The sequence below is a fragment of the Triturus cristatus genome, chromosome 1_1 (assembly GCF_964204655.1).
Source record: "Triturus cristatus chromosome 1_1, aTriCri1.1, whole genome shotgun sequence".
In the NCBI taxonomy this organism is placed as follows: Eukaryota; Metazoa; Chordata; class Amphibia; order Caudata; family Salamandridae; genus Triturus; species Triturus cristatus.
In genome coordinates this window covers 557841275-557863692 of record NC_140579.1, presented here as the reverse complement: position 1 = coordinate 557863692, position 22418 = coordinate 557841275, and the positions used below count along the sequence as shown (strand labels likewise).

Below are 22418 nucleotides of genomic sequence, written 5' to 3'. Positions count from 1 at the left end.
TATCTTTTTCGGGCTGAAAATGCAATTTTTTAAAATGATTAGTTACTTTCCATCCACAATATCAGAGCTTCCTTTCCATTTCTATACCCTTTCGTCATTTTGACAGAATGAAATAAATCTGACTAACATAAAACCCTGCCCCCGGGCTCCGGGACAAGAGAACGGGGGTGTACGACTGCGACTCACCCTTTGGGGCAGACCTAGGGCAGATGGAGGGGTGGATGAGGCCCCCTTCCCGCCTCCAGTGGTGGTCGGACAGGGGCCTGTGTGTGTGGCACAAGGCTTATTAGGAAGAAGTGCACTGCTAGCGTGGAGGAGTACAGACGGCACAGCGAGAGAGCATAACATCACACAACACACACTAAGTAGTATAACAGAAAGCTAATAAAATACGAGGAATGCTCCCAATCCTGCTGTCAAGTACGAAGCGAGGGGATGCGCCCAAGAGAAGGGGAGAGCAAACAGAGACAGATGGAGGGAAAGGGCGCAGAAAAAGACGTGGGAGGAAGAGTTGAATGAACCGCAAGAGGGAGAGAAGAGAACGGGGGAGGCAAAGGGGGACAGGAAGTGAAAACAATAGTGACAAGAGAGAAAAAGGGGACAACGGAGTAGAGATAAAAAAGGATGTAGAAAGGAATGGTGAAGCGGGGGGGCAAAAGAAGAGACAGGGGAGAGAAACGAGCGTATGAAGTGCAAAGGTGAGAGACTACAAGACAGAGAGGGGTGAAATGGGGTAGGACAAGGTCAATAAGATGAAGAGGAAGAGGAAGGAAGAAAGCAATTACGAGGGAGTAGAATGAGGAGCACTCGAGAGGAAGAGAGAAGAGATGCGAACAGAGGGAAATGTTGTTATAGATGTAAATGCAGAGATGAGAGGAAGTGTGAACGAGCGAGGAAGGAAAGGGGCAAGGAATAAAATAAATAGAGAAGGAGGGGAGACAAGAAAATGGAAATACGATGGAACGGAGGGAAACTGGGAAGGAAGGGAATAAGAAAATAAGGCAAGAAAGGAGAAGGGCAGAGAGAAGCAAACAAAGATCAGAGGAAGGGCTCAAAGAAAGTAAAGTAAAAAGTGGACAGGGGGAGCTTGATGGCGAGAAAGCTGGAAATTTGCTTGAAAATGCACCATTTTGCCACTCTTTTTTCAAAATTTTCACGGGGGAGAACCCCCCCGAACCCCCCTTAGGTTGTTCGGGCTCGCTCGCTGCGCTCGCTCGCTATGCTGAAGTATGACAAACATCTTACGCCCCACCACTTTCAAATGTCACCGTCCGCCACTGTGCTGATGGGCAGGCATACTGTGGGAGGTTGGAACGCAAGTCTCGGAAAGGGTGTTTACATTTTCTGCCGCTCTAAACTGTAGGGAACAGCTTTAAATTCAGGCGCGGATCCTCTGTTGGAGCGGCGGAGTGTCACCCCCCCCCCCTACTCAAATACCCCAGAGACAAGAGATGAAAAAATATTTTTCATCCTTCCCTCCTCAACTGAGCGTCAGGACGGGGCGGGGCTTATTAAGAGCAGCAGCATGGAGGAGGGGGGGCTGTATGTCCACTTTTCAAAGTGCTCATGTCCCTTTGGCCAGCCGTCTTGGGACGGCCAGCCAGACATGCGCACTTTGAAACCTCTAACCCAGCTGTGTTAAAAAAGCTGGGTTTATCTAGGAAGCTCTTTTGATACCTGGAAGAGCACATTTTCATCCAAGTTTCTTGATGTGTGTAAACGTACAGCGTTATGAAATATTCAGTTAGTGTTTGCAACCAATTTGTTTTGTACTGATTTTCAGAATTCTTGGCCCATGTAGAGCCATAAAAGGTGGCTTTGCATAGCTCAGTACATCTCACTGAAGCCCTTGTCTTGCAATGGCAGAGCAAGGTCTTTGTAATTCTGAGCCTAAGGCCCACATGCATCAAAGCAAAAACCGGTCGCAAACGGGCAGATTCTTAGAATCTGCCCCTTTGCGACCGGTATTTTTGCATTTGGGATGCATCATACCAAATGCAAAAATCGCAATTTAAGTAATCTCTAAATTGCAATTACTTAAATTGCGATTGCATTTAAGGAATCTCAAATTGAGATTCCTTAAATGCAATGCATTAAAGTACAAAAATCGCAATTTCGCTAATAGGGGGAGCAAATTACCATGAAGTTGAACTTCATGGTAATTTGCAAAAACTTTGAAAAGTGCACTAAAGTGCATTTTTCAAAGTTCCATTTGACACAAACACATGCCCTTGGGGCATGTGTGTGTGCAAGATGTACTCATATGCAGATTTCAGGGGTGCAACAGGGTGTCCTTTTGACACCCTGGCACCCTTGAAATTGCATTCTCAGTTTGTGATTCTCTAATTGAGAATCGCAAATTGAGAATGTCTTCCCATTCATTCCTATGGGCCTCTAGTCCCATAGGAATGAATGGGGAGGTATTCCTCAAATGCGACTCGCAATTTGCGAGTCGCAATTAAGGAATGTTTAGAAATCGCTATTTTTTAAGCAATTTCTACATGCATAGCCTTTTGCTATTCCTTATTAGCGAATCCTTATTTTTCGCTAATAAGGAATCGCAAATGGCATTATTGATGCATGTGCCAGTTAGTCTTTAGTACATTAGGAATAGAGAATGTTTCAGTGACCAACAGAGATTACCCGCTGCAGGATTATCAGGTTTTCCTATACAAGAATAACCTGCTACTTATACAATGGTAAACAAACTTTGGCAAAGCCAATAATTATGCAATGGCTGCAGAACAATTGACGTTGACAAAGTTTTTTTTTAAATGGTACTTGTAATACTTTATTACAAAAACATTCATAAATGGCCACAGTTCCTTGCACATTCTTGTGCACATATGTGCACGCACAGGTGCCCATCCTGAAATGGTTGAATGGTGGCTGTCTACGCATGCTTGGGCAGCCATCTTTGAATGTGTTTTTTACAAAAGCATGAAATATTCAATGATGATCACACTTGTATGGACTTGAGTGTGCATGCGTAGACATAGCAGCTGTCTTTAAATGGTTTTAAAGTCCAGTCAAAGACTGATGCCACTGCAGCGCCTTGGTAATACGTAGAGCGTGTGGCAGCAATATCATAGTAGCAGTATTCAAGGAGATTTTTGGGGCCGGCAAAGTAAAAAGTAGGTTGACAATTTGCTTTTACTTTATTTAAAAAAATAGGACATATTGATCTACAGGGCCTTGCATTGAAGGAGTGACAACATTGTGCTTGAGCAGAATGCTATCACTCCCCAGAAGCAAAGCTATGACTTAAATGGGCTGATCCATTGAACCATTTTCATGACAGATCCTTTCGGGAGAAGGAATTTGGGCTGTAAGGCAGTTCCTTTTATTGCATGGACAGCAGGTACCTCAGTTGCTGCCTTCAACTGGTAGCAGGGCCTGTCTCTGTTAGTTGTTCTCCACTGCCTGTATGACATTTTTTATGTGACCCTTTCTTCCATTAGTCACTCAACTTGACAGTGCTGTAACACCAATGTCGTAAGTGAAGACGCTGCACATGAGTTGAATATCTTTATTGGAACAAGTCTGGGCTGGGAGAATTTACCATGCAGTTACAATTAATCTTTGTAATGCTGGATACAAAGACGCATTCCGCTGGTCAGATGAATACATTCGACAGTGACCTATATACATTCCATAAATTAGTACCAACACAAAAAACTAACTGCATGCTTAATAGAAAATAAATACCTCACACACGCTTGCCATGGAAAAACATGTGAAATAACTCATAACAGTATCTAATACAGACAGGCAGATTATTAGTCCTTCTTTGAGTTGCACATTCATCATTGGAATTATCACATAGGGATAAAGAAGAGCACTGAATTTCACTATTGCCATCAACATAATATGGAGACTTCTCAGGTCCAAGTCTTTCTTCTTTTAATCGATGTTGACTAAAAGCACTGGTTCGCTCTTCCTGAATAGGTGAAACACATGACTCAAGATACTTGTGTACATTAGAATCAGAATTTTTGTTAGTCAATATAACACTGGCTTGGTTTTCAGATACACAAAAGACATGATTTAAACTATACCAACTTTTTTGTTTCAATAATACAGAATATGTTCCCACTTTTAACACTTGCAATGGTTTACTGAATTTTTTGGGCTATATTACAAAAAGGATCTTTCATTGTTTTGTAGATAGCATTCTACAGATACGACTATGAAATTCCTATAAAGTGTTCTCAATTGAAAGCTTAGCCAAGGTTTTAGTATCAGATAATGGTACCCAGTTTGTATCAGAGAAAATTTATGTATAGCATGCATATGTATCCTCACTCCTTGAGAAAAACCCAATCTCCTATTGTTATTTCTTTGTTTTTAACACTGAACTTCGGATCATGATAGATTTTGACTTTTGCCTGAACTCTCTACACTTTGACCTTCAACTCATCTGAATTTATTTAAGAATGAGTATTCCGTAAGCTGCGCATCCAGGCAGGAAAAACCTTAGCACTAGTACACCTATTTCTCAATTAGATAAATGGTGAAATACTTGTGGTGGGACCAGGAGCATTAACATGACTCAAAACTTGCTCTGTATAATTAGTGAGTGCTAAGTCTCCTCCTACTTCAGTAATAGAGGTCGGAAAAAACGCAAGTTACGATCCACCATACTTTCGCTGCGTGCCTTAGTACACATGCCCACATTTCACTAGGCTGTTTCCTAGTACACCGGGTCCTGAAGAAAGCCATTGTGACTTCAAAACACACCTAATTGGCTGAACCATGTAGACCATACACCATGATATGTAAGACCATAATTCACTCACTTTACATCAGTTGCTTTTACTTCCCTGCCCAAGGTATCTTTTAATACAGTTTTTCTATTGGAAAATACACCCTTGAGGCAGTTTTAAACCACTCAGAAATTCACAACCACATAAAACAAAATCCAGTTCCGCTGTAATCGGACATCACAGCACACCCAGGATGCTCTAGGCATCGTGAATGGGAACCCAATGATGAAGCATGGAGGTGAAATTAGGGTTCTTTTAAAAAACCTAATGGTTCCCTGGATGCATAAGGGAAGAATATTCATGACAACAGAGCCTATTGGTAGTGAGTTTTTCTTGTTTTTGATATTTTGATCTTGTTGATATATTAAGGGGGAAGAGGAACAAGCCCTTCTGTGTCTTCTCTCTCTTTTATTGGTTATTTGCCTTTTCTTACCAACATGACACATGTTCCTTCTTATTGCTCACTCCTCCAAATACGATTATGAAAACCAGGTTTAAGAATAATATCTAGTCTACCTTAATCCCACCATCCTAAACCTTGAATCCTTTCTCTGCTACATATATTTTAATGATGATTGATTATTCTATGAAGAGAAACTTTCCTTCAATATTTCCCAAAGTAATGATGTCAAATGCACCAAAACTTTGGGACTGACATCAGAAGAGTTCAAAGTAGTCTTCTCCATTTGCAGTTTACCTGAAATAAACAATATAGGTGTCCCAGAGTCTGCCATGATATTCACATCAATGGAACTAATGGTAGCATTGCAAAATGGTCTTACCCTGTTTTGCCTCACCTCACTAGCCACAACAGTCAATACGACACTATTCATCTCAGGAGTCCATTTTAAGTGACAAGTTGGAGATACATTCATTCTGTCAACAGTTACGCTCTTATAACTGCCATTTGTGAGTCTAAAATGTCGGGTAAAATGTCCAACTCTGTGACACTTAACAGATTTTTTTCTTTAAAGAAGGGCAATTCAGAAAATTATCGACAGGAGTCTTAGATCCACATTTATAGCATAATATAACCTTTAGTTTACTACTAAACTTATCATCATTGTCCTCTTTAACCCACACTTACTGTACTCACATTTATACACTGCTATCCTGAAATAGAACGTTTTCATGACAAGATTGTGTTCAATGCCTTTTGCCATGCTCACACTCTCTTCTAAGATCAGGTTACAAGCAAATACTTAAAAAAAATATTCTTTGCATAACATCCTAAAATCAACTGATCTCTTAAATACATGTTGTTGGATATTTGCTTATATGTTGAGGGGGTTGAAACCCTACTCAAGCAGCAACCACAATTTCTGTGAGGGGAACATCACAAACAAATCCCAAATTAACATGTGTTTATTCTTCTTATAGCTTGGGATAAAGCAGTCTGGCTTAATTTAGAGGGAATGTGTAAAGTATTAATGGAGCACTTGAAACAGTAATAAAGTAAAAACAAAACACAAGAAAAATCCCACACCAATTTAGAAAAATACAGCAAATGTAATTAATTATTTGAGACCAAAAGCAACAAGCATCCAATCAGTGGAACTAAAGATATGCAAATTTGGAGATTTCAGGTAAATTAAGTGTCTAAAAACACAAAGTGCAGCTTATTGTTACGAAAATCACAAGCTTAGGCCAACTACGATGGAGCACAGGTCGGAGAGAGGGACCAGGCTAGTCCCACTGAAAAAGTTATTTTCAAAAAGTCCTGTGTGAAGAGTTCTGTTTGTAGTGAAGGGGTTGCAAGGCGCAGGGAGAGCATCATGGATGGTAGTCAATGTAGCGAGAAGAGGAGGCTGGGCATCATGGGCGGTCATCACTGTAGCATGAAGATCCTGTTGCTGGAGCTTTGCGTCGGTGTTCACCACAAGCTGTCGATGCTGTAGTGTGTTGAAGCATTACACTGGGCCCCTACATTTATTGTTATCATCTCGGTGTTATTCTTTAATTACATTTATTTACCCCACTAGCTACCAGTTTTAACCTATTGGTCCTCCGATAGATCTTGCTCTGTGCTGATAGGGACTGGACTATTTGGAGGATGGACAATTATGCAATGAGGACCAGTAATGGGATAATTGTCATCCCCAGCCTATATTTCTTCTAAGTCAAAAGGTGTTCATACCTCTTTAATTAGTTCAAACCCATAGTTTTACCCTGACTGAAATGAGGAGACAAATCAACAGAAATCTTGTTAATATTCAAGTTTAGTGATTTGGGGACATCATGAAAACAATAATAACATTCAGCCCTAATATCAGGTTAAATAGAGGTCTAATAATATAATTATCAAGCCTCTGAGAATAATCAAGGAAATGGCCATCGCATCCGAGACAGAGCAAGGGTCAACCCCAGGTGTGAGTTGGAAAATTAAGAAAAATCAGATGGGCCTCATACAGACCCTTTAGAAAATTCAGGAAAACTTCAGAGTAACCAGTTCTGGTTCGTCAAGACTGCAACAACAAAATCACAGTAGCTTATTGTGAAATCCTTCAACCGAATGTTTCAGTTCTGAACTAGCACACCAGTTGGTATAAAATTGCAGCGTTGCGTCATGAGTAGCCAATATCCTCGGGTGTCAAAAATGAGCCGTCGCCAATCCAAGAATTGGTGCCACCGCATCAGTCCCAAAATCTGAGCAATTATACTTCATAAGTTTCCAAGGTGACACCCCTTGGCAAAATCAAAAATGTCAGACCACTCTGACCTATTGGTCAGTCTTGATGGGATGAAGGTGATGTAGCAGGTAAAAAGAATACAATCCGGAAAAATCAAGTTAATCAATTATGTAGGTTCCTTAAGTCATGTAAGCTTTAGTTGTATTGAACACTGAAATGTTTCATAAGACTAGAGCAAAAAATCCTAGGATTTGTTGATACTCCTTTCCCAAGCAGCTGTTCTAGTATGTTACAGACATTGTTGAAACTGCAGTTGAGCTGTACTGAGGATGTCAAAGGAAACATTTAAGAGTTGAAATACAAATGGTAAGTGCTTAATTTTCCCACAGGCTTCAGAACACTCAGTTCACGAGTTCCTGTTAGAAACAGAAAAGAGAGTAAGAAATCAGGCCTACATGAAATACAGCTAATACATGATGAGTTATGTTGAATTAAAGATCTCACATTATTAATAACTTACATTGTTGATTTCGTAAGTGAACACATTAATAGACATTTCAATCAATTATAATACATTCATATAAGTATATAAGTATAAGGTACTCCTAAGAAAATAATTTTGTGTGTCAAAGGTACACATATAAGAAAATACATATAAATCTGTTTATGTGAATGTTATTCAAAGCACACATATATAAAAAGTATGTCAGAGGAAGTTTCATTCAAATACAACTTTAACACATTTCGTGTAGCAGCCACTTTTCTTATGTCATTTTCAGTGCACACGTTTTAACATGAAATAATGGTTTATTATATTCTATTTTTCACATGTAACTTTTCATATTACGCTTCTCAAAATCATTAATATTTGTTAATAATCACATCAATAGAAATTGAACATAGAATACAACATAAACCATTCTCCCATCTGCATGCTTTTATGATGCAGTGTATCAATAAACTTTCGGATAAGGTTTCAAACAACATGCAATATCTGAGCACACATTTGTTATTATTTGCAGAAATATTCTCCTAATCATTTTTTTTCTCGTACATTTGTTAAGTGAAATCTCTGCTCTATCAATTTCCCCTTGGATCACGAATCAAGCCATCACACTTTTATCTCTTATCTTATCTGATGTCACTGTTACAAGGCTGATGTTTTCAAAAGTTTTAATCTAGATTGTTTTAGAGCCTTTAATTCATCATAATAGCCACATTGTCCCTCCTCTAGTTCTATTTCGGTTGTCTTTCTTTTCAATCCTCTTGTTTCTTATTTTGCTTTCACGTGTTTACAAAATTTTATAAACATAATTAATGTTAGTATGCAGATAGCAATAGTTAGTAAGGATGTTAATATTTTTCCCACTAGACTACCTGCCAAGGTTGCAAACCATTTTCCCACAGAAGAAAAACCTTTCCCAATTGATTTCCATACTTCATCAGCCGTAAATTCATCCAAATCTTTTTTATAAATGGGTAATGTTGTTAATATACCCCCACAAATGTTCACTTTTGTCAGGGATATAAGTACAACACTATTGCACTTTTAGCATCTGGGACCCCACCCTCTTTTGCAAGAAGGACATCTAATGGAAGGCGATTTGATAACACTATAGATCTGATAGCAACCATTTCAGTATCCATGGCAAGAAGTCCTCCAGCTGTATTAGTTGATAATCGATCAACTACAGTTGAAAGTTTTCGAATTTTGTGAGAATTTAGAATCACCCCAACTGATGGTATTATTGTACCACATATATCCCCAATTACTTAAGCAGCATTATCTCCCCTTCTAAAGCATGTGTGTTTGAATGTGTTGGTTACATATGTTTGTCCCACATGATAAAGTTTGGGAAATACCATTACCATATAAAAGCATCCATACTAATGTTTTGGTTACCTGTAATAGTAATTTTTCCCGCAAATACAATATATTCCAGGAAATACAGGATCTACTCCCCCAAGGTACAAATCCCATCCTCTCACAATTTAGAAGTTGTGGTCACATTTGCTGGAACCAACACATTTGTTGTTAAATTAAGTTTTCTGTTGCAATTTACATAGGTTTCCTTTACGTTGCCAATCTAGAGCCATTGCAGGTTGTGCATCACCCATTTTAAGTTCAGTTTCCCTGTGTGCCCAAGGTGGAACACTTGAGTGCCCTTCAGCCTTTTTCTTTATTTCACCTCGTCTACCTTCATCTGAATTAATAAAATCCTTTTCAACACTATGTAAAAGGCAGGTTAAGTTATGTCGGTGAGCATAAACGGTGTGTACAGTTTGTGTAGACTGGAAAAACTGACTCATTATTTCAGCAGTTTGTGTGTCTGGTACAATATTCATATTTTTCTTAGTTGTTACTTCAGAAAAATTCAATCATGGTTAGAATAATAATATAGAAATTGCCCTTTGCGATAAAACAAACTTGTTATTACACTGCATGAAATTCCATAAGTAACGGGTATGTGATAGTAAGTAACCCCCTCTGAGACAGAAGTAGGTAACTGCATACATACCTAACAATTTTGAGCATCCATAGTGTCCACATAGTCATACAATAAGTTAGTAAAGGCAATCTCGAATAGATTGATCTACATATTGTGTTTTTTCAGATAAATAAGATGCCAAAGCACTCCCCAATCACTATTAAAAAGAACACTTTTCAATCTTAATATTATTTTAACATCGTTTGGTATATTCACTCTACAATTGAAGACAAGAGCTGAATGGTTTGTTGAGCATAGCTTGTATTGGAATCAGGAAAAGACAGTCGGCAAGTGTTTCATCACGTAGTGACTTCTTCAAGGCTAGTTTAGCAACCAAGTAATCTCAGGAAGTGTAGTATTCAACGAAGGTAAAGATATTTCTTTGGACCTATGTAGTAAAATTAGTGACGTGAGGATCGAATCATCATTTTCTAGTGTTAAATGCGGCAAGTAGTCCAAATATTCTTCTTATATTAAAAAGTAGGTGTCCTTAAGAGGGGCTATTATCCACAGAGGAATATCCGGTGGTGTAAACCTTGGTTGTGAACAATGTCGATAGTATCAGACTAGTTCAGGCAGAGGGAGCCATAGTAAGTCACCTGCATCTGTTCGGCGTGTGGCCGTGTAGGAAGTTTTTTTAGTGTCCTGGAAATGGTTTTGCATTTCTTGTTTATCTTATGTGTACACAGATGTTTTCTCTACTACTGTGCTTTATGCACCCAGCTTAGTAGGGTGCATATATACTAGAACAAGCACCCAAATCACATGATATACACCTCTTCACAATTGTGGCACATTATAAAGGAAGTCCGGTCTGTAGAACCACTACTACCTGTCCTATTTTTTCATGTATAGTGTTTTGTCAGTTAATATGTTGGATTCAACTTCATAATTTTTCCCTTCTACTGGCTTAGTAAGAGAAGTGTGTTTAATATTTTCTGTATAAACATGCTGAGGAAAATCTAAGATAATAAGGAACACAACAATGACTATAGAGAAAGCAGCTATCAAACATGCACAGATATGTTTACTTTTTACCGATACTGGGTTTGAATTCCCGACTTCTCCAAAACTAGATTTCATGACTCCTTGTTAGAATTTGCAGAGGATGTTTATATAGTGTATTTACAGCAAATATTTAATATTGAGCCTTCAAGTGTTTTTCTTTATTTCTTTTTATCATCACAGTTCACAGGTTTCAGATTTTATGGTGTTTATTAGCCAGTTTATTCGTCTCCTCAGCCTTTTGTAGACTTTTCCATCTTTGTTTGATTTGATATTGTCTCCTTGTTATGACAGTTCCTCAAGGTGGTTTTTGTGATCTTGAATCTTTGAAGCAAAAAGCGTAGTATGCTTTCTCCCACTTGTTAGTTGCTGCTAAATAGTCCACACATGTGCAGCGTATTTTCGATTTGGTACCTTGCCTGTTTTGACCTGTCGGACCATCCTCATCAGTGTCACTCTGTTCAGAATGGCTTGAAACTTCGATACCAGTCGAGGTACTCTGCCTTCTGTCAGTATTTACCACAATCTGTATGTTCTTTTGGGCCAATGGTCTTCATTTATCACTCCTGTTTCATTTGCACTGTTCACCTCAACTGGGTCAGTAATTTGCCTAGTCAGCTCTTCTCCTTCATGACCCTCAATACTAATAGGAGCTGACTCTCTAAGACCCTTGCTTGTACCAGTGCTTCAAGACCGGGTAGCTGGAGCCCCCTCTACTATTTGACTGACCTGTCTCGGGTGTCTCACTGTAACCACCGATACATCCTCTAAATTTACTGCACCTTTAAGGGGACATGGGACTCGGCGAGTGTGGGCAGCATGTATCCAAATAGGCAGACCACCTTATTTGACAGCAGTTGTAGTAACAAGGATCACCTGATATGGACCATGCCAACGGGGCTCCAAGCACAACTTGTGTACATGTTTCTTCACCAAGACCCAGTCACCATGACTAAGGTTGTGGCACTGCTCCTGTTGAGGTGAAGTAGCAGCTTCCCCAACCTGCTGAGCAACAGAACGTACCATATCAGCCAACCCTTTTGTGAGAAGTTGGCCTGGTATATGCTGTTCACTAGTTCTAGTGACCACCTTGTACCATGCCAAGCAACCCTTATGGTGTGGTTGTAAGTCAACCTTTTCGGACTAGCTGCCCTAGTGGTAGCGTAGGCTAAGCAGTCTTTGAGGCTAAACTCGTGATGCGTGTTAAGCAAGCTGTTTTACCAATAGTAACCCCCTTTTATACCAATGAAAGGACACCACACAGATATATATTCAAAATATATATGTATTTATTTCTCAAAGTAACCCCTAGTCTCTTTATGAGCACAGGAGCACAAATCGTCAAACAAGATTATCACAGAATACACAGAAGTTGCACTTTATATGGATAGGCCCTGGTGGCCACTCGAACCATATACTAAAATAGTGGTATAAGTACCACGAACAGAAAAGGGAAAAGGCCTAGGGCCTCTAGAATCGCTGGGCCTACAAGGAGCTAACGTCAGTTAGTGACCAGGAGGTCCACGGGTGGCGTGTGCAGAGCAAATAGTCACACGCGTGCTCCCATAGGTTTCAATGGGTGCGTAAAAAGTACAAAGTTACTGCAAAGGGAATCTTCCGGATGACCTAGGAACTTAAGATTTGGAACACAGGCACTAGAGATGTATTACTACACATGGGCACCGGAGTACCAGCTTTACCTCACCCACAGGAAGCGGGTGCATAGGCCTCAAAGTGCGTCGGGTTTCTTCTATCTGTTCCGTTGAGCCTGGGACAAAAGATGCTGCAGGCGGTCGGTCGGGAAGAGATGCAGTGGATCCAAGAGTGGATCGGAGATGTTGAAGACCTGTAAGCAGAGGGGACAGTGTTCACAGTCACTAGCCAGTGACCAGCGTGGCACCAGGTGGGTACCAGGCGATGTCGGGTGCAAACAGGTGATGAGGGGTAGCTTGTCTCCGCAGCCACGTGGTCCCTGAAGGTCGACGACGTCCAGGAGTCGGCTCACGAGCTGTCCCACGCAGGCTCTCGCTGTCGGCGGTGTCGGCGACTTGATCGAAGCAAACAAGCCTTGGCAAAAGCAATTGCAGGAGGATTCGGAAATCAGCTGTTGGTTCTGACCAGCAAGGTCAGAGGGATTGCTCCTTTGGAGGGGAGCAAGGGCCAGTCTGGAGCAACCAGACCAGCGGTGTTTGTCGTAGATTTCGTCGCCAAGATGGCCCCTAGCCAGCGGGCCAGCAACCGGTTAGGCGCGTCGAGTGGCAAAATGCAGAAGGGCCCCACGCAGATCGTGGAGATGCTGGAGGGCTCACCTTTGGTGCAGATGCTGCTCGAGGGTTGGGCTTCTCAGGACCCAAAGCACAACTTGGAGGGAGCCTCGGTTGTTGCACTGGTCAGCTTGTCGTAGTCGTTTCAAGATGGCTGGCTCCACGTGTCTCGGTGCCTCCACGGGTCTCCTCTTTGCAGGGACTGTGGATCGGGCGGTGAGAGGTCTGGAGGTCCAGGTCTTGTCAGTCTCTGGGCTCGGGCTCCGGCGGGAGGCGGCGGCAAAGCAGACGTTGATTCGCTGGATGGTGCTTGCGTTAGCAAGGTGGTCACTCCCTGACCACAGGGGAGATTTTCTTCAGTCTTCTGTGCAGCAGAATGTCGAAGTTCCCGTCTTCTTCTTAGTTTCAAGTTGATTCCAGGATGTCTAAAGTCTTAGGACACAGCTCCTACCTGTATTCGGATTCTAGGGGCCGGACTACCTGCTAGGTCCCTCCCTATGGGTGGGACCAGGAAGGGGGGTGGTTACACCCCCAATCCTTTGTCCAGCTCGCCCCAGGCCCGGGACTGGTGTGCCCCAGGACCGGTTTGAACTGGCATATGCCCCGAGGCTCCTTGTGAGCCACAGGCATGTCTGGTTTCTTTCAAGCCCTACCTGACCAATACACAAAATCCTGTCTGGGGTGGTGCATGCACCTCCCCTGGCAGGAAACCCTTTGTCCACACCTCCCAAGCTGGAAGGACTCCCAGCAGCAGGAGGGCAGACTTGTGTCTGTGGTGGCAGCATCCATTTTGTGGAGCTGAGGCTATGTCTGATTTTACCCGGGTTTCAGGCACTGTACATGTCGTGTCCCTCTAGAAGGGTGGAATGCTAACCCCGTCGCCAGAATTGGCGAGGGGTTAGTATTCCAATTCGTATGACACCTTACTCGACATGTTTTGATAAAGCCAAACCAAAGATAGCATTTAACCGCGAGGTTCATAATGCACTTAAGAGTATATGGTATGACGATATCTGGAAACAGTAGAAGGAAGTTGTTCCGACCACTGCAGACAGGCTCAGCTCATGCCAGAGCACCATCTCACATGGAACCAAGCACTCTGCCTTCAGGATTGTTAAGGCCTGCCATAGGAGTGACTTATAGGTTACCAGGTGTCCCATTTAAGTTTAGGTATAGGTATACTACACCTAAGTAAGAGGTGATTACACCAACTTACCCCAGCTGAGTGATCAGCCAGTTGTGTCAGATTGTTAGGCCAAGCCTGGGGTGGCATAATACATGCTTCAGCCCCTGGCAGGCCTTGGATACACCAATGCCCTGGGTACCTAGTGTACACTGGTACAGGGGCTGACAGGGTGATCCAACCAATTGGGTATGTACCTAGGGTACATGGAGTCCATTTTACAGAGAGAGCAGATAGCCTGAGAGCCTGAATGGCAGGATCTCAGGCCAACTAAGTCGAAAAACCAGCTAGACACTAGGCAAAAATTTGGGGGTAACCATAGTCAGATATCCACCTTCCTACACAACCCCCCCCCAAACGAAGGGAGATAAGGCTGACCTTGACCAGGTAAGCCTATATTGCCCAAGTGGCCATATAAGGAGGAACCAGCACTGGCATGGTTACCCCCTGTCTCATGGTCCACTAAGCAATCCCTCACCCTAAGGGTATCAGAGGGTCTCCACCATAGGGAATCTCTACCTGTGGTGTGTCTTGGCAAAGTAAAAGGCTGGTGTTGAGATGGAGTACTGAAGTGAGTGTCCTCAAAGTGAGGCCTCAGCTTCCTCCAATCATCCTCCACCATGGATGCCTTTCTTTCTTTAACTGAGTTGCACTGTGCTCTCAGGGTCAGCCTCTGGCTACCTAAAGCTGGAGGCTGGGTCCCTTTTGTGGGCTTACTGGAGGGACAGGTCAGGTTTGGGGCCCTAAGGTCCCATGTTTGCCTGTGCCCAACAGAATCCCCCTGGGGGAGGTCCCTAACTACCTGTAAAGGAGATCCCTCAGGAATGTTTTTACCCATCACCTGACTAGGGCTACTAGCCAGGCAATCCTCATTCTTTTGATGGGGGGGTTCTTGTGGACAGGGGCCCTCTGGGGGTCCACTGGCCTCCCTGACCTCTGCAGCCCTGGGCTGACTGAGGCAGGGTAGAGAGAGGCAGGCTACCTGCACCAGACTGGATCCCACCTTGGAAGGGGCCACTGACATCAGAGGCTCTGCCAGGCCAGGCCTGGCTACCTCTGGGGCAGTTCCTTCACAAGGGGTGAGGTCAGATCCCTGAGGAGGCTGACCTTTTCCTAATGTCTGGGGAGAGGGAGACTTTTCTTCCTCCCCACTACTCTCAGTTTGTGTGGAGTGATCCATTGTTTCAGGCTTCACTACACCTATGTCAGTCTGAGTATAGGCTGAGACCATTACAGCCTTGCCAACCTTTTCAGGGGGGCACTCAGTTTGTGTTTGAGCTGTGACTGCCACAGCTCTGCCAGTCCCTACAGGGAAGTCTGTCTGTGCCTGGGCTGTGGCTACCACTGCCCTTCCAACCTTTTCAGGGAGGAAATCTATTTGGACAGGGGTTGTGAATGGCACAACCCCCCTACCCTTTTGTGAAAGGCCTACCATTTTAGAATGGGTGTCTTGTTCAACTCCAGCCCAAGCTGAGAGTTCTAAGTCATTCCCCAGTAAGCAGTCTACAGGCAAGGTTGGGGACACTGCTACCCTTTTAGGGCCAGTGACCCCTCCCCAGCTGAGACATACCTCTGCCATGGGATGACTGTTCTGTTTGCCATCAATGTTAGTCACCTGGTAGGAGAAACCGGGCAAAAGCTGCTCAGAGGGAACTAGCCAATGGGCCACCATTGTGATGCTAGCCCCAGTGTCTCTGTAGGCCTCAGCTTTTGTACCATTGATGTAGGGCTCCTGTCTGTACCTACCCAAAGTGTTGGGACAGGCAGTGAAGTTGGCAAACCCCATGCCACCATCACAGACAAGAGTGGTTGCCGTAGGGGAATTGGCTAAGCCAGGGTCCCCCTGTGTTCCCCAAGTAAACCCACCCAGATTTCTGGGGGCACTCCCACCACCTGGGGGATTACTGCTGACAGTAATAGGTGGTGTGACAGGAGTAATTGGAGGAACAGTTTTGTTTTTAGCCCTTGGGCAACCGCTGTCAGTTTTCCAATGCCCAGGAGTTTTACACTCATGGCAGTAGGGCTTTTTAGCTGTGGTAGAGGAGGGAGCTTGGGACCCACCACCCTGTGTGGAGTTTTGGGGCCCTGAGGAAGGTTTCTCTTTTTCTTTATCCCCACCCTTCTCTTGAGGCTTGGTGGTATCTTTCTTTTGGTCACCACCCTGGTTTTTAGGCCTGATCCTGGTCCTGACCCATTTATCTGCCCTCTTTCCCAATTCTTGGGGAGAGGTCAAATCTGAGTCTACCAGGTGTTGATGGAGAAGCTGGTTTTGACAATTACTTAAAATCTGCTCTCTCATCATCAAATTGTACAATCCTGTATAATCAGACACCTTACTTCCCAGCAACCAACCCTCCAAAGCCTTAGTGGCACATTCCACATATTCAGACCAGTCCTGAGTCTGTGTCTTCTGGGTGTCTCTGAACATTAACCTGTACTGTTCAGTGGTTAAGCCTAACCCATCAACTAGGACACTCTTCAGGACTCTGTAATTTCTGACATCCTCTTCTCTAACAGTGAGGAGTCTATCTCTGCCTCCCCCCTCAAAGGAGAGCCATAAGATTGCTGCCCACTGGTCTTCAGGAACCTGCTGCACTTTGCAGGCTCTCTCAAGAGCAGTCATCCATTTGTGGATGTCATCCCCACTTTTGTAGGGGGGCACAATCTTGGACAGGTTCCTATTGTCAAAGACCCTATCTTTGTCCCTAGGGACATTGCTGCCACCAGTGGGTATAGACCCACTCTCTCTATGCTGCCTAGCCTTGCTCAGTTTTTCTTCCATCAGGGCTACTTCTAGCTCCTGCTTCCTGATCCTCAGCTGGGCTTCCTGCATTCTGGCCTCATGTTCCCTCCTCTGAGGGGTGGTCAGTCTCCTTCTGGAGTGACCTTGAGAGCCTCTAGAGCCATGGGAAGCATTGGAGTCACCTGAGCGATTCCTTTGCCTTCCAAGCCCTGTGTTAAGTCCACTGGGGAGATCCAATGGGGTGAACCCACTGTCAGTCCCCAATAGCCTTAGTTTAGCTGGGCCAAGTATAACACTTGGCACTGGGCTAGTTCTCCCTTCATCCCCACTCACATCTGTATCCCCATCACTTTCTTCCTCTGTGGTAGGCATCCCATCTAAGGGGTGACTATTGGGAAGGGGTACTTCAGTGGCATCTTCAGAAGGGGGGCCTCCTGTTCCTGTCCCTAAGGGGGCTAACTGGGAAGCTTTCTTGAGTGCTCTCTGATTCTCATCATTCTGTAAGAGCTCTCTGAGCTCAGCAGAGTTTGGGTTCTTGGGCTGTTTAAGGCCTCTAAGAGTTGCCAAATGCCTGAGCTCATTCTGATTAAGGGTAGCAAAGCTGGATGGTGCCCTCTGGGGGTCACTCTCAACAGAGATGGGTACAGTGGACCCCTCTGCCCCGGCCATTGCTCTTAAGTGTGGGTGGATGTGTTGCAATCTACCTACACTTGGGTTTACCTACTAAACCTATCTAGTAGTTGTAGTCAGGGTGTGCTACTCCCTTTGCTCTACAACAACTAAGTTCAGTAGAACTTAAGTATATCTAATCTTGTTTTATATGTACCTACAGGTACCTATGTGATCTTTCAATTGGTAACCAAGAGATTACAATGGTAAAACACAGCAAGCTCAAATCCAACCGCTGCTCACCAATGTGAGAAGTTGGCCTGGTATATGCTGTTCACTAGTTCTAGTGACCACCTTGTACCATGCCAAGCAACCCTTATGGTGTGGTTGTAAGTCAACCTTTTCGGACTAGCTGCCCTAGTGGTAGCGTAGGCTAAGCAGTCTTTGAGGCTAAACTCGTGATGCGTGTTAAGCAAGCTGTTTTACCAATAGTAACCCCCTTTTATACCAATGAAAGGACACCACACAGATATATATTCAAAATATATATGTATTTATTTCTCAAAGTAACCCCTAGTCTCTTTATGAGCACAGGAGCACAAATCGTCAAACAAGATTATCACAGAATACACAGAAGTTGCACTTTATATGGATAGGCCCTGGTGGCCACTCGAACCATATACTAAAATAGTGGTATAAGTACCACGAACAGAAAAGGGAAAAGGCCTAGGGCCTCTAGAATCGCTGGGCCTACAAGGAGCTAACGTCAGTTAGTGACCAGGAGGTCCACGGGTGGCGTGTGCAGAGCAAATAGTCACACGCGTGCTCCCATAGGTTTCAATGGGTGCGTAAAAAGTACAAAGTTACTGCAAAGGGAATCTTCCGGATGACCTAGGAACTTAAGATTTGGAACACAGGCACTAGAGATGTATTACTACACATGGGCACCGGAGTACCAGCTTTACCTCACCCACAGGAAGCGGGTGCATAGGCCTCAAAGTGCGTCGGGTTTCTTCTATCTGTTCCGTTGAGCCTGGGACAAAAGATGCTGCAGGCGGTCGGTCGGGAAGAGATGCAGTGGATCCAAGAGTGGATCGGAGATGTTGAAGACCTGTAAGCAGAGGGGACAGTGTTCACAGTCACTAGCCAGTGACCAGCGTGGCACCAGGTGGGTACCAGGCGATGTCGGGTGCAAACAGGTGATGAGGGGTAGCTTGTCTCCGCAGCCACGTGGTCCCTGAAGGTCGACGACGTCCAGGAGTCGGCTCACGAGCTGTCCCACGCAGGCTCTCGCTGTCGGCGGTGTCGGCGACTTGATCGAAGCAAACAAGCCTTGGCAAAAGCAATTGCAGGAGGATTCGGAAATCAGCTGTTGGTTCTGACCAGCAAGGTCAGAGGGATTGCTCCTTTGGAGGGGAGCAAGGGCCAGTCTGGAGCAACCAGACCAGCGGTGTTTGTCGTAGATTTCGTCGCCAAGATGGCCCCTAGCCAGCGGGCCAGCAACCGGTTAGGCGCGTCGAGTGGCAAAATGCAGAAGGGCCCCACGCAGATCGTGGAGATGCTGGAGGGCTCACCTTTGGTGCAGATGCTGCTCGAGGGTTGGGCTTCTCAGGACCCAAAGCACAACTTGGAGGGAGCCTCGGTTGTTGCACTGGTCAGCTTGTCGTAGTCGTTTCAAGATGGCTGGCTCCACGTGTCTCGGTGCCTCCACGGGTCTCCTCTTTGCAGGGACTGTGGATCGGGCGGTGAGAGGTCTGGAGGTCCAGGTCTTGTCAGTCTCTGGGCTCGGGCTCCGGCGGGAGGCGGCGGCAAAGCAGACGTTGATTCGCTGGATGGTGCTTGCGTTAGCAAGGTGGTCACTCCCTGACCACAGGGGAGATTTTCTTCAGTCTTCTGTGCAGCAGAATGTCGAAGTTCCCGTCTTCTTCTTAGTTTCAAGTTGATTCCAGGATGTCTAAAGTCTTAGGACACAGCTCCTACCTGTATTCGGATTCTAGGGGCCGGACTACCTGCTAGGTCCCTCCCTATGGGTGGGACCAGGAAGGGGGGTGGTTACACCCCCAATCCTTTGTCCAGCTCGCCCCAGGCCCGGGACTGGTGTGCCCCAGGACCGGTTTGAACTGGCATATGCCCCGAGGCTCCTTGTGAGCCACAGGCATGTCTGGTTTCTTTCAAGCCCTACCTGACCAATACACAAAATCCTGTCTGGGGTGGTGCATGCACCTCCCCTGGCAGGAAACCCTTTGTCCACACCTCCCAAGCTGGAAGGACTCCCAGCAGCAGGAGGGCAGACTTGTGTCTGTGGTGGCAGCATCCATTTTGTGGAGCTGAGGCTATGTCTGATTTTACCCGGGTTTCAGGCACTGTACATGTCGTGTCCCTCTAGAAGGGTGGAATGCTAACCCCGTCGCCAGAATTGGCGAGGGGTTAGTATTCCAATTCGTATGACACCTTACTCGACATGTTTTGATAAAGCCAAACCAAAGATAGCATTTAACCGCGAGGTTCATAATGCACTTAAGAGTATATGGTATGACGATATCTGGAAACAGTAGAAGGAAGTTGTTCCGACCACTGCAGACAGGCTCAGCTCATGCCAGAGCACCATCTCACATGGAACCAAGCACTCTGCCTTCAGGATTGTTAAGGCCTGCCATAGGAGTGACTTATAGGTTACCAGGTGTCCCATTTAAGTTTAGGTATAGGTATACTACACCTAAGTAAGAGGTGATTACACCAACTTACCCCAGCTGAGTGATCAGCCAGTTGTGTCAGATTGTTAGGCCAAGCCTGGGGTGGCATAATACATGCTTCAGCCCCTGGCAGGCCTTGGATACACCAATGCCCTGGGTACCTAGTGTACACTGGTACAGGGGCTGACAGGGTGATCCAACCAATTGGGTATGTACCTAGGGTACATGGAGTCCATTTTACAGAGAGAGCAGATAGCCTGAGAGCCTGAATGGCAGGATCTCAGGCCAACTAAGTCGAAAAACCAGCTAGACACTAGGCAAAAATTTGGGGGTAACCATAGTCAGATATCCACCTTCCTACACCTTTACATTAATCGAGAGCCAAATCATCAGTAATTATCACTAATAGGTTTGCTGGGACTGCAGGCTGTCTCATAGCCTTCCCCATAATGATTTAATGCGGGGACAGTCCAGTTCATCTGTCTGGGGGTACTTCTCAAACTCATACCCTCCAGAGGCAAACCATCAGGCCATTTCAGAGAAGTAGACGCACACACTTTTGCCAATCTGAATTTCAGTGTTCACTAACCTGTTCAACCACTCCAGAAGCCTCAGGTTGATATGCACAGTAAAACTTCTGCTCAATTTGTAATATTGCGCTTAGCATACTCAGAACCTCATTGTTAAAATGAGTCCCTCAATCAGATTCCAAAGAAGTTTGGTAATTCAAAACACGGAATGAGTTCTCTAAGGAGTAGTTTTGCTACAGTTGAACTTTCATTTTGTCTAGTTAGATATGCTTTCACCCAACGAGACACACTTTTACCAAAACATATTTTAAACCATTACAAGGAGGCATCTCAATAAAATCAAGTTGCATCCTGTTAAATGGTCGTCCAGATCTTCCCACATGACTCATTATGACAAGTGTTTTCTTCCCCCATTTTGTTATTGGCACACAATACATCTTTGACACATTACTCATGCAATTGCTCTAAATCTGGGATTAAACCATGTTTGACGAAAAAGATGCATCATGGCATCTTTTCCAACATTTGCAGGACAATGATAATTCCTCGCCATGAGAGATACCAGACTGGTCTTCCATCTGTATACATCCATACCTCATCTTCTTGTCTTTGCATGCACCCTGCTTTAATCCACCCTTGCCTCTCAACATCTGGTGCTTCATCTTGCAAAGCCTTCATTTCTTCCCATATTTCTACAATTACAACATCAGCCTACATTCCGTGACATTGGTTTTCTCTTTCAAGGGATCTCCATTAAAGATGTATGAATTTAGTGCGCAAAAGCGCGCAGTCTAATTCGCATTGCTGTTGTCGAATGTAACATAATAATTTCCCTGTTGTTGAGCTGGACACTTGACTACTGCAATTTGGGCACGCAGTTGTAATGACAGCAGTAGATTTTTCATGCTCTCCCGGTTTCTGATGGGTGAACCCGAAGACGTCATGAATCCACGCTGGGACCACAACTGACCAAAATCATGGACAAGCCCAAAACCATACTAGCTTTCAGTGGAAATGGTAGCCCTCAACCATTCAGTAATGCTGCAAGCCCATGTCAGAGCTATTAACTCCGCAACCGAGGCAAAATACACACCTTGCAACCAGGAAGCTTCCACAACTCCTACAGCAGTACAAATGGCATCTGCAGATCTCGTATTTACTCCTGCATCTCGCAAACATGATCCATCCACAAACAGGACATGACCTGATTCAGGCAATGGAGCATCCAGAACATTTGGTCGAGTCTTTGTATACAACTCTGTCACATCCAGGCAATCATGATCTGCTTTATCAAACACAACTTAGTTTCTTGGCAAAGGTATCAGTGTAGGCGGATTCAAACTTGTGCACCACACTAGTGGCACATTCTCAGCACCCAAAATCACCTGTTCATACTTTGTCAATCTACTACAAGGAAGATGTTGCATTTAAGTATGAGTAAGCAAAGTCTCAACAGAATGTGGCACATGCACTTTGAATGGATGACCCATCACAATGTTTTCATAC

The 22418-nt window shown here is 44.3% G+C and overlaps 1 long non-coding RNA gene across 2 annotated transcripts in view; it reads left to right on the top strand.

The window, feature by feature from the left end:
- The window catches only part of LOC146870615 (uncharacterized), a 466635-nt gene that overhangs the window by 404396 nt on the left and 39821 nt on the right, over positions 1-22418 (top strand). The window lies entirely within an intron of this gene.